The sequence below is a fragment of the Gossypium raimondii genome, chromosome 12 (genome assembly GCF_025698545.1).
Source record: "Gossypium raimondii isolate GPD5lz chromosome 12, ASM2569854v1, whole genome shotgun sequence".
Classification (NCBI taxonomy): domain Eukaryota; kingdom Viridiplantae; phylum Streptophyta; class Magnoliopsida; order Malvales; family Malvaceae; genus Gossypium; species Gossypium raimondii.
The window spans coordinates 43,846,051-43,863,934 of record NC_068576.1 but is presented as its reverse complement, the minus strand read 5'-3'; the positions used below and the strand labels follow the sequence as shown (position 1 = coordinate 43,863,934).

Genomic DNA, 17,884 nt, shown 5'->3' with positions numbered 1-17,884 from the left:
TATAAGTATTGAATGTCGATTATAATTGTTAAGTTAGATTAATGAGTTTTCTAATAAGACTATACTCTTAATTTCATTACAAGTCTAGAATGGTTGAGTTTCAACTTTCATCTATATTTACTTTTTCTATTAAGAGTTAGAAGTTTATTTATTGTCCTAAAACCATAAAATCTGAGTACTAGTTTTCCTAAAAACATAAAATCTGAGTACTAGATTTTTCTTCTCAAATTCCATGGCCTTATAGGATACACTTGCCATATGATCAACAATGTCAAGTAAAAGGGTCAAACTTAATGTCAGAAAAATAATATCTAACAAAAATGATATACTTAACCCATGAAATGCGCATTTAACCCTATATAGATAGAATTAATGCCTTAGCACTGTGGCCTAGAATTGTTAGAAAAGAAAGAAATTATTACAATCACATCCCACTATAAACAGAAATTTAAAATTACAAAAAAAAAATTTGTAGCCAAGAAAGGACACATTGTCTCCTATTGGCTCTCCCGAGACAGTTGAATTTTCAAGAAAATTTTGGGTCTAATCTGGAAAACCATTTAGAGGAATGAATATAGTTAATCTTCCACCCCTAACAAAAATCAGTATACCATGTTATTTCACAGATTCTCGGAAACAGTTTTCATCCTGGGTCCAATCTCAGGGTCTGCTTCAATGCATGCAAGCGCTACATGAAAAAAACTAACATTTCCTTCTTGGCATGCACTTCTTGTAATAACATCGAATCTGCCATATCCGACAAGGGGTTTTCTTCTTCGAATCCTTTCCTTACCCACCTCACCAGGTCTGGAATTTCCATAAAACTGGATGTGGTCGAAGACAGCTCAGGGGACTTCCTGATGAGTAGTTCAAGTAAGACCACTCCAAATGAATAGACATCTTATTTTTGGGTGGGTCGACCACCAATGGCTCGAGCCTCCGACGATCGGTAGTTGTTGGTTCGTTCGGTTTGGATCGATTTGTGAGGAAGTCCGCCAATGAAGCCACCGGAGGAAGAGGGATCACTGCCGGTAGTGATGAGTTTGTTGAGGCTAAAATCAGAAATGTAGGGATGGAATTAATGGTCAATGAGGATGTTGGAGGGTTTAACGTTGCCGTGAACGAATTTCCTGGAACTGCATTCGTGAAGGTAGGCCAGGCCACGAGCGGATCCCTTTGTGATTTTCAGCCTTGTTGACCATGTAAGGTTTGTTGGTGGCTGACCATTTCTGACTGAAATTATTTTATTAGCGATATAATAAAACTACATAATTTGGAAAAAAAATGAAAATGGGTAATCATATGTGTATTTATAGATATATCAAATGAGTTTCTAAACTCTTTTTCTTCTACGTAACATGTGTGGTATGGTAACTTAAAAAGATAATACTAAATTGACTTCTTTTTTTAACCATATCATCCAAGGCCAAAGGTGACTGTTGAGGGACCTACCATTTGGTATACAACTCGTTTAAAAGCAATAGTACCAACCTACAAATCTGTCAAACTCACTAACAAATAAGAGAGAAGCAAAAATTACTAGATTTTCTACTGTAATTTACCACTAAATTTATACTAAACCATTCCCGCTTTGGGTGTTTTCTTCTTCAAAATATCTTTTATTATGCATGCATTTTTATCTTTTTAAAAATAATATTTATTCTAAATATATATTTTTAAAATACAACATCTTTATAACAGATCGGAAAGTGAAGATCTTTAACAAAAGTTTCCGCACTATGAGAGTATAATTGTAACGGAAAGGGACTACTTTGGCAGGCCTAATGAGTCCCCGTGGGTGAGTAATTACACTCATAAGGGGTCGCCCACTTTGGACCACTTCATTTCTAGATCATCATCATTAAGCATGACTAACGTTAGATTATTATTATTATTATTATTATTATTATTATTATTATTATTATTGCCATTATTTATGCTTTTAAATCTACCAAATAAAGAGAAAGGGAAGGAATACTAAATTTTATTAACATAACAAACACACGATTAAAAGAAGCAAATGTATCAACTAATGTTAGGAATGAACAGGGTTGAACCTTCAACATCATAGAAAAATATATAATAAAAAAAGAACGCAAATTGTATTAAATAATGATAAAAACTTAAATCAAATTGTGATTGATTGGATGCAAGTGTTGAATATGTTTTTGAAGGATAGGAAGACAGATTTTTGAAAAAACAATAAAAAAAGTATGGAGAATAAGGAAATAGTAGAGTTGGGTGGAAGAAGAGGGAAAAGAGAAGCTAACCTTTCATGCCATTGGTCAAATTGCCATTGGAGATGAAATCACTAATAAGAAGCTTTTCATCAAGAGCCCAATAATAAACTCTCAACTTCACAACATTGGGATGCTTAACCTTCCCAATGGCTTAAACTTCAACAGCAAACTCCCTGTACCTCTGCTGATCTAATCCACCCTCACCCAATCGACGTACAGCTACAGGGACCCCATTTCCAAGGACCATCTTGTAAACTATGCCAAGCCCAATCTTTCCCAACACATAAGCTGACGCTCTAAGCAGCTCGTCCAGTTCAATGTTGAACCATTTATCAATGGCCACCAACTCTCCTTCTCCCTTCGCCGATCTCTCCCCTTTCTCATGCTCTTCATTTACTGAATCTCCATTTTGAAACCCATTGATACAAGCACATGAACAAAGTTTTCTTCTATCACTTTAACCAAATTTGCATTTCCCAGTGCAGCTACAACCATTTGACGAATCTTTCCTTTTCCAGTAAATGTAGACTATAATCAACCTTAAGAAAGCCAGTCCAGCGGCATCGACTGCTGAGATTAACAAAATTAGTCCAGGTCCAAGACCTTTTTTTTGAGTTTCGCTTAAATTATTACGGCTCGAGCTTTGAGTTCCTGAAAGACTAATGTTGGAGTTTGTACAGGGTTTTTGAAGAGGAAACCCATATAAAAGAGGATTGTTTAGAAATGTCGTTGGTCCCTGGTTAGCAAACGATCCAGTTTTTGGTATTTCACTGCTTAAATTATTGTTTCTGAGATCAAAGCTGACAGTAACCGGCAAGTCACCTAATGTTTTCGAGAGCTTACCAGACAAGTGATTATAAGACAAATTGAGAGTCGTCGACAATGAATTTAACTCCCTGATGGTATGGGAATCAACCCATTAAATTTATTGGAGGAAAGATCGAGCTGAACTAAGTTTTCCGTTTTCGGCCAAATCCCACCGGGAATTTGACCCGAGAACTTGTTTTGAGCTAGGATCAACCTCTGTAACTGTTTGCAATTCTTAAGATTCTCAGGCAAAGAACCCAACAGCGAGTTGTTGGAGAGGTCAAGGTTTTGTAGCATCGGAAGATTGCAAATCAATGGAGGCAACGTACCGGAAAGATTGTTACTGTACAAAAACAAGCAGTGATGCAACGTTTCGTTGAACAGCTGGCCCAGTATGGAACCGTAAAAGTTATTATTGTGAAGATTCAAACTTCGGAGGTAAATTAATGTTCCAAGCTCTGACGGAATATAACCCCTGAGATTCTTACCGGAAACGGCGATCCCGACAACACGTGGGTCGGGGAAGCCTGTAATGGTTATGCAGGAAATGTCAGACTAACGGCAGGGTGTGGCGTCGTTTTTGTTCCAGTCGGTGAAAGGTGAGTCGTGACCGGCGGGTAGGTCGACGGCTGATTTTAAAGAGAGGAGAGAAAGACCGTTAGGGGAAAGTGAAAGGATAGGGATTAGGTTTCAGAATAGGAAGAAGAGAGTAAAGAGAAGCAAATTGTTCATGATCAATTAAAAGCAGCTCAGTTTCCCTTTTCTCTTTTCTTTTTTTTCTTGAGAATAAAAATGTGGGTTTTGAAGAAAAAATGAAAGAGAAGAAGAAATAAGGAATAGTTGGTTGGTTTAATGTGGTTTTGAGTGAGTTCTTACAGGGAAGTTAAAGGAGGAGAAGAGGAGGGGGTAGTTGGGTGAGAAGAAGAGGTATTTATGAGAAAGAAACTTGAGGGACGAGATTTCTATTCGACGGTGGGACCCTACCTCGGGATAGAAAAAGTTGAGGCGAAAGTGGATATGGTGGTGGTCGTGGTGGAGAAGGCTTTGTAGTAGAAGAAACGCGAGTTAGAAGAACGGAGTGAAAACGAGAAAAAGATATGAAAGTGTTTTAAGATTATTTTTTTAGATTTAATATACTATTGTTTATGTAATCCCTCAAAAATCAATATAATAATTAATTAAGAAAATTATTTAAAACATATATTATTAAAATTTATATAAAAATTTAATAAAATTTTGATTAAAATAATAAAATTAAATGATTAAAATATTGGTTCAGCGTTTACGTTCCCTGTCGAGTAACAAAATGCAACCATTGTTTTAACATCTTCATCATCTACAAGTTTCATCTCGATAAATTTGATATGATTTGATGAAACTATAAATTTGTAAAATAGTCTAAACATCCTCTTCCCACAACGTCGAGTTATTTTTACACTAATATATTTTGTTTCATATCTTCAACTTTTGCATCTTACTAAACCTCATTCCCATTTGTTGGCAAGATTAAAAAATACAACCATCCAGTATTTGTAAAATAATCTTGAATTGAACGTATACTGAAGAGTTGGTTATTCATTTTCAATACAATATCTATAAAATAATTTAAAAATGAAAAAAATAGTAGCTCCTATTAAAAAATAATAATTTCATACAAATAACTAGAAACTAACCTTATAAACTCGAGCTTGATTTTCAAAATTAAAAATACAAATCTTTCTTCTTTTTCATTGTTTTCTACCCTCCTACTAAACACAAATCTTCCCTTTTCTTTTTTCTTTCTCTTTTAAACAGATATCGAAAATTCAATAAAAACCAAAACATTCAACAGATACCATTTTTTGGCCGGTATGGGGTTATATATTTTGAATGGTGTCACTTGACACACTGGCGGCACACATTTAAAAAGAATTTTCTTGGCAACTTACCGCTGGTGTTGCTTGACACATCAACGAATTGACAAAAATTTTAAAAAAAATTTGGACTGATGCCCCTGCCAGACTGGCAAGACCGATTAAATTTTTTGTTTCATTTTTTTCTCCACTATGAATAACCAAACTTTTCACGGTTATTTCAAAAAATACATACGGATGTCGTCTAATACAATGGCGGGAGCAAGAGGAATTTAAAAAAAAACTGATGATTGGGTCATGATTAGGGGAAAAAGGGGATGGTGCAGCACTAACTACTGCTATAACAAACAAGTCATTTTCATACATAATTTTTCTCCCAAATTATTTTTATAATTAAATAATATTTTTAAGTTATTCATATAAAAATGAACTGAATGTGGTTGAACTCTCATATCAATGGAGAAGTGAGTAACTACCAATTTGTTGAAACCAAATATTTGGATTGGGTGAAAAGTTATTTCTACTATGTTTATATTTATAGAATAGAATTGATAAAATATAAATATTTATAGTGTTCTAAGGCTCCTTCCTCCTTTGCTTTTTAGATGGACTTTTGCAAGTAATAAGAATAAACATCATTTCAAAATAATTTTCAGCTTTAAAAAAGTATTTTTTCGCAGATGGAGAAGTTGAAAATTTTAACTTTTCTTCAGCCAAAAGTACTTTTGACTGATAATTTCCATTTTTAACCTGTTTTCTCCCCAAAAAACATTCTTTCCTCTGGTTCTTTGGCTATACCCTTTTTTTTTCACATTTTCTCTTTCAAAGTTCTTTCCTCTGGTTCTTTGTTCCTCTTCCGCCGGTGAGTTTCTTTTCTTCTTCTTCTCTTTAATTATTCATTATACTTTAGTAGTTTTTTGTTGTTTTTTGATTGTTTGATTTTTACAGAAATTTTATAAAAATTAATTGACTGATTTTACAAAAATTCTTTCTCCTTAAAATCATTGTTTGAGCTATGTCTTAGAGTGCTCGTGTTTATCAGTATAATTTGAGCTATGCTATGTCCCATAGAGAAATAACCATGTCTGAATTCCATAAGGGAGTGTCTTAGGAAGTTGAGGAGAGTCTAAATGACCCTTTTTATTATTATCCAAACTGTTGTCTAAGAGTAAGGATTTTGTCTGTTGCTCATGAGTTCATGATGGGAACACTAGTCTTTGCATTTATATGCAACCTTCTGTTCTTTTCATATATTGTTTGGAAAATTCACTTTAAGGGGTCATTCTTGAACTAGACCAGTATCAATTGTAAGTTTCAAGTTTTTGAGACTGTAAAAATCTAATTTCTGGGTACCTGAACCTAGTTTAAAATTAGCTTGTGACACAGGACATCATCCAGTCTTTGTTATTTTGGAACCTGATAAGGTAAGAAGGGTAGAAGGGATTTTGCAGTTAAAAGTCACTTGAAAAGTGAAAACTTCATTGGTATTCTTTTTGGTGAGGGGCAGGTTGGTTTGTTAATGAGCTTCGAGGCACGGTTTTAGCAGAGTGCCATAGAGTGTTAATTTTAAATTTTATAAGTTGAGAGACCTGTAAATGGATAACTTACAGAATGCTCTACATAGAAGACTCCCAACAAGAAAAATTCTCTACTGATGTTGAGATCATTTATTTCTTTTATGAGTTACTGTTTGAAACTGCATTTTTTTGTCGTGTGTATGCATATACAAATACATATATGCTCTGCCATCAATTAATTAATAGTTTTTACCTGTTCTGTCTTTCTTGAAGCTTCATTGCTCAAGTGGAGTTTGATCTCTCTTGTTGATTTGATCGCTTTCCTTCTCATTCAGTATACTGCACCTAAAATAGGTAAGTGATGAAGATTTTCTGGTAATGTTTTGCTTTATCTTTGTAGTTTTGTAGTTCCAATTTTCCATAATTCAGCAGGGTCTCAGTTGTTTGTTCATTGTTTTTTCTTACGACTTTTATCTCGTTGGTGCTTTAGATTTTGCTGTACGTATCTAATGAACTTTGCTAAGTGCTTATTGTAGAATTCAGCAATCTTTAATGTTACATAACCCCGAGTCTATAAGAAAATTAGAAGAGGGGTTTATGATATTTCTTGACTTCTTGCATTTTTTATAAGTTTAATTTCTTTTTCTGATTATTGTATGTTAATGGTTTTATTTGAAGTTGTTTTCATTTCTTATAAAGTAACATGGGATTACTTTCTTGTAGGATTTCGTTTCAGGAGGAAATATTTGTTACTGTGGCCTGTTATCATCTTTTCCCTACTTGTTTTTCTTTCACAAGTTGCATATCTTGTTATATGGGTTGTTGGAGGCTATAAACAGAGTGTAGGAGATGCTTGGTGGCTCAAGCTAATTGGTTTTATGATGTGAGGATATATTTTGTTTTCTTTAATTCTTTCCTTCAGTCTCTGCATATTTTGACAGTTTATCCCTTTGGCTATGCTTTTGTAGAATTTAGTCTTAGAGATCTCCCACTGTGATCTATTTTTTGGTTACACAACTTCTAGTGCTAGTAGTTGCATTGCTTGATATACATGGGAACAGATTCGGTCTTGTTTCGTAGCGGTATACTTGTTGGGGTCATTTCTTAACAGTTGTTGAACAATTAGGTTTGTAAGTATTTCCTTATTTTTCTAATTGTTTTTTATGTAGTGATATTGTTGCACTATGTACTCTCCCCGCCCAAAACAAGATCCATTTAGCAATCCTATATGCATGTTTTAGGATTAAACCATGAGAATATTATTGATTCAGAAAATGCGCATGGTCGAGAAAGTGATGATGATGATGGTGATGATGACTGAATCAAACAATTCAAGTGGTTTTGAAATGGAATTAACAAGAGATGTTATAGCTTCTAGTTTAATGTATTCACTTTAAATTGTAAATGCTATTGTAAAATTTTTAGTATTTATATTTGGTATATAAATATTATCCCTTTTTAAAACTTTAATCCAAATATATGTAATATTTTAATTTGTTAGGTTTATATTTTCTATGTTATGTTAATATCTAATATGAGTTATATATTCAAATACATTTTAAAATAAAATAATACAAATGTGTTAAAAGCATTAATTAAAAATAAAAAATAATTGTTATAATAATACAATTGTGTCAATATCTAATTACAAATATTTAAATATTTAAATATAGTTTATATATTCTAATTAAATTTAATAAATAATTAATATTAATTACTTAGAAATATTTAAAATTAATATTATATATTAAAATATTAACAATAAGTTATAATAAATTATTTTTATATTTTTGCTAAAATATCATAATATTAACTAATTTGAACATTATTTAAATACATATTTGTTACTTTATAATATCATGTCGAAAATGGACATTTTATTCTTCAAAAGCACTTTTTGCCAGTAATACTAAATACTCAAATTTTTCAAAAGCACTTCTCCACAATACTTTTCAAAAGTACTTTTCAAAAACAATGAAGAACTAGCCTTTGTTAGTCTTTTTTTTTTCAAACTTTTAAAAATCAAGTTTATCTATTTAATTATTTTAAGAATAAAAACAATTAAATTTTAATATGTTATTTTTATAACATAATTATTTAACACATTTGATTTTATATAATAATTTTTATAATTTTTACACTAACAGGTAACAATAACAAAGATTTTACTGAAAATTTAACTAAAATATTTCATTATAACAAAATTTACTTAATATATAATAAACTAATAATTTATATTGAGATCAATATTTTTAGAATTGAACCAATGATCGAATTGACAATAATAGCAATGCTCGAAATTTTCCTTTCAGAGGTCGAGAGAGGTTGGCGATTAATTCTATTTTTGAACATAATCGCTCGCTTGTTCTACCTAACAAGGTTGAAAAAGTTATTTCATTGATCACATTGTTTCCAAAACTGTACCTAGAAATGGTCGGGGTATTGGTCCGAAGATAGGGGTTGAAGCGATTAAGCTGTGAATAGATATAGACTGATTGAACAAAGCTAAGAAAACCAATTGAACTGATTTTTTTCTATTTTGAATTTTTATTTTTATGAATTTTTAATAATTTATTTAATCGAACCGGATGAACTGATCAAATCGAGAACTAATGGTTTGATTGGTTCAACCAACGATCTAGATCTGAAAAAAGAAATAAGAAAAAGAAAACATATAAGAAAAAAATAACAATTTGTCTTTTTACCACATGTCAATTTTAATTAATTTTTTAAATAGACTTAATGGTTCAACTAACAATTGAACTAACAAAATATCAACTTAGAAAAAATAGTTTAGGTATCATTTGTGACAAAAAATATTTAGGTATCAAAATAAAAAATATACATAATGTACGTACAATTTTGTGGGTTAATCTTCTTTTAAAATATATTTAACGGTTTGACAAACAAGAATACCAATTTGGGGAAAAACGTAGTTTAGGCACTATTTTGTGATAAAAAATTTAAATATCAAAATAAAAATGGTATAATTTAAATACCAATTTAAAATTTAAGCCTATAATAAAAATACAACCTTAAAAACTAACTTTTTAGCTGCCAAGGATCCAACTGCTTAAGAAACTACTAAAATGTGGTATAACTTTAAAAATAATTTTAAATGCTAAAAGTTTAAAAAGTAAAAATCAAAACAATATTTATATATCCTTAAAAGATCACTAACAAAGGTAGAGGTTTAGAGGTTTTCAAAAGTAATTTTAAATGCTAAAAGTTTTAAAATAAAAAAATTATATACAAATTTGAATTTTATTCAATTTTCAAGTAAGAGAAAATCAAAAGAAAAGACAGTGATCCCCACATATCATTAAAATTTATTCTCATAGTTGATTATGCAAAGTAATTTGTAATGGTAAACAATTATTTTAAATTTGAGGATTAAAAATAAATTTAAGATTCAATATCCAAAATTTAAGTTGGTATGGGGTTTACACCATTAAAATTTTCACCATAATTGACATCTAATTACTCTTAGTATGTCATTAAGTCATTAACATTCTCGACAAGATATCTACTTCTTTGTCGTCAGTTGTCTTGTTTCTTTTCTTTTCCTCCTTATTTTTGAGTGTAGAGAATTTTAAAATTTAAAATTTTGTGAAATATTTAACTTAGTATTTTATTAACAATATATTCTATATTATACAATTATAGAATCTAATTAACCTCACTTCCAAGTTTCAATCATGAAAACATGCTTAGAAGGTAAGAAAAGGATGAGAGAGAAGAAAGAGGCCTAGCTAGGTTTACTCAAGTTGCTATTATTGTTTTTATCCATACCAGTTATGCTACCACTAAACACTGCCTTCTTTTTCTTCTATACACAATATTTGAGTTTTAACCCAAATATAGTACTTTTTTAATATTATTTATGTGTGTTTTCAAAAGTTATTTTATATTTTAAGATATTTTAAGACATAAAGTTCAAATCATCACGACAGTATGTAACTATAAAGAGGAAGGTACTACAAATGCAGTTGATAGGTGAGTTTAGGATGGTGAAATTTGACCAGATACTTTATTTATTTGTTGTCTCTAATAAATGAAAGTTGACAACTATAATACTTGACTTTACTTCGTAAGTACTCACCCATTTTATTCTTTTTTCTCAACCAAAATCCTCTTAAATTATCCCAAAAAAAATTTGTGTTTTATATTTCTTTTTTCTTTTTGGAGAAAATGATTATATTAAGATTTTAGGAACAACACATAGCAAACCATGCCATCAATGTAAAAGTTCCAACTAAATTGTTTTTAGTTTTGTTATTTTTGTGAAAACGTTTTTAAGATTTTATGAAATTAAATATTATTTTTATGAATTTTGAACATCGAAGCGGTTAAGTTGTTCGTGCTTAGGATAGTTTGAAATTCCTAGAGGAAGATGCACTGCCAAAGAGTTCTTGAAAACGATTAATTTATATGTGACATTTACAATGACGAAATTTACTAAAATACCTAAGTTACTTGTCGCCTTGTAGGAAAGATGGAAGTCGAAAACACATCTATTTTCCATGTAAGGATGCGACTATAATGCTAGAGGATATCACTTTAATAATCAACCTTCCAATCCATAGATATGCAATAATCGGAACTACTAACGTCAACACAAAGTACAAGTGCCGTCAATTTTTGGGTGTCATCTCGTCTAAGAATAAGGACAATAATGAATTAGATGGCAATAGTGTGAAATGCATATGGTTGGAAAGGCTTGTCAAACCAACCCTTCCACTACATGCAATTGTGGAGGAGATGGATCGATACGCCAAATCTTGGATGCTTGCTAGATAAACTCAAATTCGAAAGGGCTCGAGCCTAAAAAAAATCTGGCCCAAGAAAGCTTGAGCTTGAGAAACAATTTGAATCTGAAAACAACCTGATCCAAGCCTGCTTGAACTTGCTCGTTTGCCACCTTGACTTTACCTTCTACCAAAAGGGAAATTGAAAGCTTGAGAAGGTATAGATGTAACCCACGAAAGTCAATACCATCCCCGCAATTGTAAAATCACAATGTGGTCATTTACTTACTCATTCCCCACTCTACATGCCTTGTATAGCGCCCTATAAAGGTATGCTAAGACGGTAGACCCCTAATTGTATATACTAGCTAATTGAAATTTGATAATAAAGGAGGTACATGATATAAACTAAGTTACTAGACTTTTTTGGCATCAATGTACCTTCGATCAACTTAAGAACGGCCAATATCACCGAGTGTAGATTCTGTGGGAGATGCTTGAAGGTCATCAACCATTTTAACTTAATTTGAAGCCCTTGGAAATTGAACTTAAGGTCAATACCTGTTCCAAACGCTGGATAAAAGATCTGCCTTATATTATACTAAAAACTTCCCATTATAAGATGTTTGTCCACTGGTCAACAATGTTATATCTTGTAGTGTTATTATTGCAACGCCGCATGAGAGATGAAACATATGGGTCTCAAATCTCTATCATTCAATTAGTGCATATATGAATGATGGCACAAAAGTAACTTTCTCAATTCGGCTAGCATGATAAAAACCGACTTGCATTAATTAAGAATGAATCTATCGTCAAGTAAAGTCTAAACCCATGTTACCACCAATTTGAGCCACGAGAGAATATTCCAATATTGTTGTGTTCTCGACAAAATGTCCTTGTTCATATCTTAATAAACGGGCATTTATTACGGTATGCTTGGAAATTAGAATTTTGAGATACTTATGTACTTAGACTAGAGTAGAAGTAAAAGAAGATTTGTGTTGGTTCTTTTAAATTAGAGTTATGTTAGGTTTTTAATAAAACCTCAACAGTTATGCGTGACAAGGTTAATCTAATTCTTTGTTAAAATTTTTTCATATTACATTGTACATTTGTTTTGAATTTTCATAACAAACCCGACATTTGATGGTATTGGGTTTCAGATTAAATGTTATCCATAGTCATTAGAAGGGCAAATAACCAATAAAAGCCCCTTTATTTTTAAAATTACCAAAATGGGCCAGGTCCTGAATTAATTACCGAAATGGACTATTTCCCCCAAAAAACGCGTCCACGTCAGCGCGTTGTCAGGGGATAAAGCAGGAAAACGCTTCCTCAAGGAAGCGCTTTGTCCACGTGGGTAAAAAACACTTCCTTGAGGGCGTGCTTTGTGTCCACGTGGACAAAGCGCTTCCTTAAAACCCTAAAATCTAAAAACTCAAAAAACCCCAAAACCCTAACTCTAATTGCAAAAAAACTCTAAATCCTAAAAAACGGGAAAAGCACTTCCTCAAGGAAAGGCTTTGTCCACGTGGACACAAAGCTCGCCCTCAAGGAAGCGATTTTTGTTCACGTGGACAAAGCGCTTCCTTGAGGAAGCGTTTTTCTGGTTTATCCCCTGACAACGCGCTGACGTGGACGCGTTTTTGGGAGAAATGGTCTATTTTGGTAATTAATTTAGGACCTGGCCCATTTCGATAATTTAAAAATAAAGGAACTTTTATTAATTATTTGCCCTCATTAGAAAATTAAATTATGACAATTTAAAAGTTGAATGTTGTACAAGAATCTCAATACTTGTAAGTGTCAAATTTTGTAATCATATAAAATAATTATCCTAATTTCAACGTGGAGCTGAAAACTTATAGGTAAATAAACTTCAAAGGAACTTGATACCTACGAATACTGAGGTAATCCTTGGGAAAGAACTTATTCTTAAAAATAACTTTTGGGAACACGTAATTTAATAATATTAAAGAAAGGTAAAAAATCTATATTTAATAATCAAAACGTTTTAAAATCGAATAAATAAGGGAAGATTTTAAAGTTAAATTAAATTCAATGTATATAAATAAAATTTACAGAATTTAGTATACTTTTGAAGGTTCTTTTCCTTTTTCTTTTTGAAGAAAATTGAGAAGTATGAAAGAAGAAAGAAAAGATGAAGACATACTCCAATCTCAATCTCCTAGCATCACTTAGGAAAATTACAAAAGTTATTTGTTCCAACAAAGATTCCTTGATTGGATTCTTATTTTTGTTCTTTCTTTTTTCATTACCTTTTGATACTGCATGCTGCTATTCTTATTGTTTTATGTTATACTTAATTGTGTAATATATTTATATATTAATAATTTAAATTGGCTTAAAGGTTTGTACTGAGAATGAAATTTTAATTAATTATTTCACTTATTTGAATCCTTTAATCTCTTTAATAAGCGGAAATTGTCATTGACCCTTAACTTCTATCCGTCATGATGACATGTTTCTTAGTAACCCTTGATTCTTTGTTAACATAACATGTTATGTGTACGATGATGTTGACTTTGTTGGCACCATTTTTTTTTATGAAAACGGGGTTGACTTGGGTTTTGAAAAATGAAATCGAATGTGAGAGTCGCCACCAATCCTTTTTGATAATGTGTGATAGAATCACCTTGAAAAGTGGTTGTTTTTAATAAACGATTTGATTTTATTAAAACAACGATTTTGGTCCATGAAATTCAGAAAAAACGGGTTAGGAAGTCGGTTACGTACGAGGAAGGATTAGCACCCTCGTAACGCTCAAAAATTGGTACCTAGTTGATTAGTTAATGTCTTAATGTCGAATATTGAAAACTTTAAAGAGATTTAAAGTACGATCCTTAAAAAAATAGAATGACATGGATTGAGATTTAAGAGTATATTTGGCTATTTGGTCAAACGAGAAATCGAAACCTAGCACATTAGGGCACATTTTCGAATTTCCAAACGCAAAATATTGCCTTATTTTGAAATATTCTAAAAGGATATTTGGCTATTTGGTCGAACGACAAAAATCGAAACCCAGCACATTAGGGCACGTTTTCTCGAATTTCCAAACGCAAAACATTACATTATTTTGAATTTTTTTAAAAGGATATTAACATGCGTAATAAAATGTTAACGAATACAATAATGTGAACATAGATAATACGAACAATAACAACAAAGTAAAATAAAAGGATAAATTAATATCATGCTAAATAACAAATATATAAATAAATAGAACTAAAACATTCTTCCTAAATAATAATGAAAATGTAAATAAGGAAATAAATATAGAAAGTGAATAGGATTAAAAAGTAATATATATATATATATGTATATAAAAATTGTAAGATAAAAAAACATGTAAGTATATTTATATATTCGTGAAATTGAGATGTGTATTGATATATATATATATATATATATATATATGGATATGTATTTAAATTATAGAAATATATATAATATAAGTATATGCAAATATATATTTTATAAGATATAATAAAAATATATATAAACATGTATATATATATATAAATTTATGAAAATTAAAGATATATATATAGGTATATGTAGATATGTGTATAAATTATAGAATATAAAAAATACGTATATATATATATATTGTAAAAATAATGTATGTATATTATAAAAATATATGCATGTGTATATAAATTATAAATAAGTAAATAATAATAATAATAATAATAGTAATAATGATATAATATAATAGTAATAATAATATTAAAATGATCAATTGAATAATAAAATAACCTAAATGCCAAATGGAGGACTAAATTAGAAACTAAGCTGAAATTTGGGGTCAAATCGCTAGTAAATAAAAGGCGAAGGACTAAACTGAATACACGAGTAACGGAGAGGGATTAAACAAATAATTTTCCCCTCTTTTCCAAACGACGACATTCAGACGAGGGCCCAAATGAAAACGTGACAAATGTTAAGGCCGAATTAAAAAATAGAAAATACTTAATTAAAAAACATAAAAAACGGAAGGGCTAAAGTTGCAATTAGCCCTTCCAACAAAAACACGCTGATCCTCCCTGCGGGTCGGATCAGTTCTCGGGTCGAGCACGAAACGGCGTCGTTTGCGGCGGGAAGCTGAAAAGTTTCCCTTTTTTTGCGCCTAATCGTCCCTCCGACCCTCCGAACACTCCGGCGTCGTCAAAAAGGTAAAAAAAAGTCCTCTTTTTCTCTTTTTTATTTACTTTTTTAAGTGTTTAAAACCTTTTTTTAAAAAAAGATTAATAAACAAAAAATAAAAATAAAATAAAATAGAAATATCAGAGAAAACAACAACCTTTTTTAACTTCTCCTTTCTTTTATTTCTCCATAAAAAAAAACTATTACATTGTGTTTCGGCTTTTATAGCCAACATTACATTTTTCTATTATTTTGTTTGCGTGCCTGTGCTTCTTTTCTCCTTTTTGCAGGTGCAAGTGGCATGGGAGCGGCGGAGTAGGTGGAGCAGGTGAGTCGGTGGTGGCAGTGGGCAAAGACCCTAGGTGCGGCGCACCTAGGGTTAGGTGGCTGCCAATTTTTCTGAAAATGGGCTAGGGCATTTTGGGCTTGATGTAATTGGGCTTGGTTTTATTTTGTTGGGTTATTTGGGTTTGTAATGGGTTTGGGTATTGGGTCGTTTGGGCTCGGGCAAAATGGGTCTGTACAGACTTAATACTATTTTGTCTTATTATATTATATCAGTAAATAATTTAAATTTTTAAGAATAGAAAAAATATAAAATTGTAAAAGTTCTAGAAAAATTATAAAAAATATTTATAAATTAAAATTTATATATAAATTATTTAAAATTCAAATGATTTTAAAAAATAAAAAGTAAAAAAAAAACTTTATTAGATAATCGGTTTTTAGTCTTAGAAAGTTTTCACAAGTGTTCATTGGTTCGCGAATAAAGCCCACACTCTAGCAACCCAAAGTCGAGATTAATGAAGAAGTTCAAGAAGTTGAAAGTTCGGAATGACCTATTCTGAAAACATAGGTATAATTTGAATAAGGATTTGTTGTTGTAAATATCACAAAAGCTCAATTTAAAAAATAAATTAAACTTCCACTATGCAACAACCACATTTTCTAAACCGTATTTTTCCAACATTCTCATCATTCAAAATAGTAGAGTTTGGTCTATCTACAAAGATTCTAACATGGAGCAACCAAAGTTATTGGATTGCTTAAAAACAGTCTATTTTTGTCATGGGATAATATAATATTTTTCCTGAATTTGGTAACTAGATTCATTTTGGTACCTATACTTTTTTGTCAATTTTGACACTTGAATTTAACAATTAGGTTCATTTTGATCTCTGAATTTTAAAAATATAAAAGTTTGATGACGTTGCACTTTAAGAATGTGCCATATCATTACTTGAAAATTAAAAATTTTATATAAACTTTCAAGTAATGATATGGTACAAGCTCAAAGTGTCATATTCAGTATTTTAATAATCAGACCAATGGTTGAACAAGTCAAACCACAGGAAACAGATTCAACTAGTTCGACCAATTCAATTGCCGAACCAACAATAATTAATTAAATAATTAAATTTTTTAAAAAAAATTAAAAATGGAATTTATTAAATTAGTCCAGGTGTTGATTTCTATTCTAATTTTTTATTTTTACTAATTTCAAGTAGAATCTGAGTTAGCCGATTTAATCCTTTTGTTCAGATTATTATACCAATTAGTTTTTAGTCTATACGATCTAATCTTATTCCAGTAACATTAGTTATGTTATCAAATCTTGCCAAAATTACAAAGTTTAAATTAGAATATATATCCCTTTTTGGAATTGATTCAAATTAGTACGCATGAATTGGAGGCTCCACCGAATGGGCGAATCCATTCTTGTGGAAGGTTTTATCTTATTATTGTTCTCTTTTTATTATTTCAGTTTTTTGGTTATTCACTGGGTCAAAGTAGGCTCCGAGCAGTGAGTGTTTCTTTCTGATAAGAGAGATTTTTAATTATTAGTATGTAGTAGTATGGTTTTACTCTCCTTCGCTTGGGTTAATTATTTATTTTTAATTAAATTATAAAGTGAAAATTTAAAAGATATAATATTATAAAGTATTTTTCGAGTATTTAGAATTTATTTTTATATTTTTACTTTTGGGAATTTAGTCTTAATTTAAATTTGTTTGTTAACATTGTTATAAGTCTTTTGTTAAATTTGTTAGCGTAACATTTTGAAATTAAAAAGATACTCATTTGGTATCCATATAACAAAAAAATGACGCTGTAATGAACTTGAATTTAATAGAGAATTTTAACGGTGTTAACAATCCTTAAAATTTCACATACGCATTGTAATCGAATAAAGTATTTAGATTAACTAATGACATTGTAAGAATCGAGGTGCCAAATTATGTCAAAATTAAAGTATAGAAATTCTGTTTCAGATTTGAGTGAACTATAGAGATCAAAATTGAAATTTAACCATTCTTGTATAATCTTAAAAAAGTAAAGGGATTAAAGATGAAATTTGACCATAGTCATCAAATTTGACCATAACCATTAAAGATTAAAGTAAAGGTAAACTGATTAGTTGGTTACCCAACTCTTAAAGTATTTTCATTTTAGTCACCCAACTGATAAATCTGTAATGGTGATTAACTGTACATACCACATCATATTTACACTTGCATTTTGGTCATTCAACTTCTAGGTAGCTT

At 30.7% G+C, this 17,884-nt stretch overlaps 1 long non-coding RNA gene and 1 pseudogene across 1 annotated transcript; one reads left to right on the top strand and one right to left on the bottom strand.

Moving 5' to 3' along the window:
* Positions 1 to 296: 296 nt before the first annotated feature.
* On the bottom strand, positions 297 to 4,084 carry LOC105764335 (receptor protein kinase-like protein ZAR1; annotated as a pseudogene).
* Positions 4,085 to 5,561: 1,477 nt separating this feature from the next.
* Positions 5,562 to 7,923, top strand: LOC105764334 (uncharacterized). The gene is made up of 3 exons (XR_008192169.1): positions 5,562 to 5,762; positions 6,691 to 6,771; positions 7,141 to 7,923. It is a non-coding gene; the product is annotated as an uncharacterized LOC105764334 (long non-coding RNA).
* Positions 7,924 to 17,884: the final 9,961 nt, after the last annotated feature.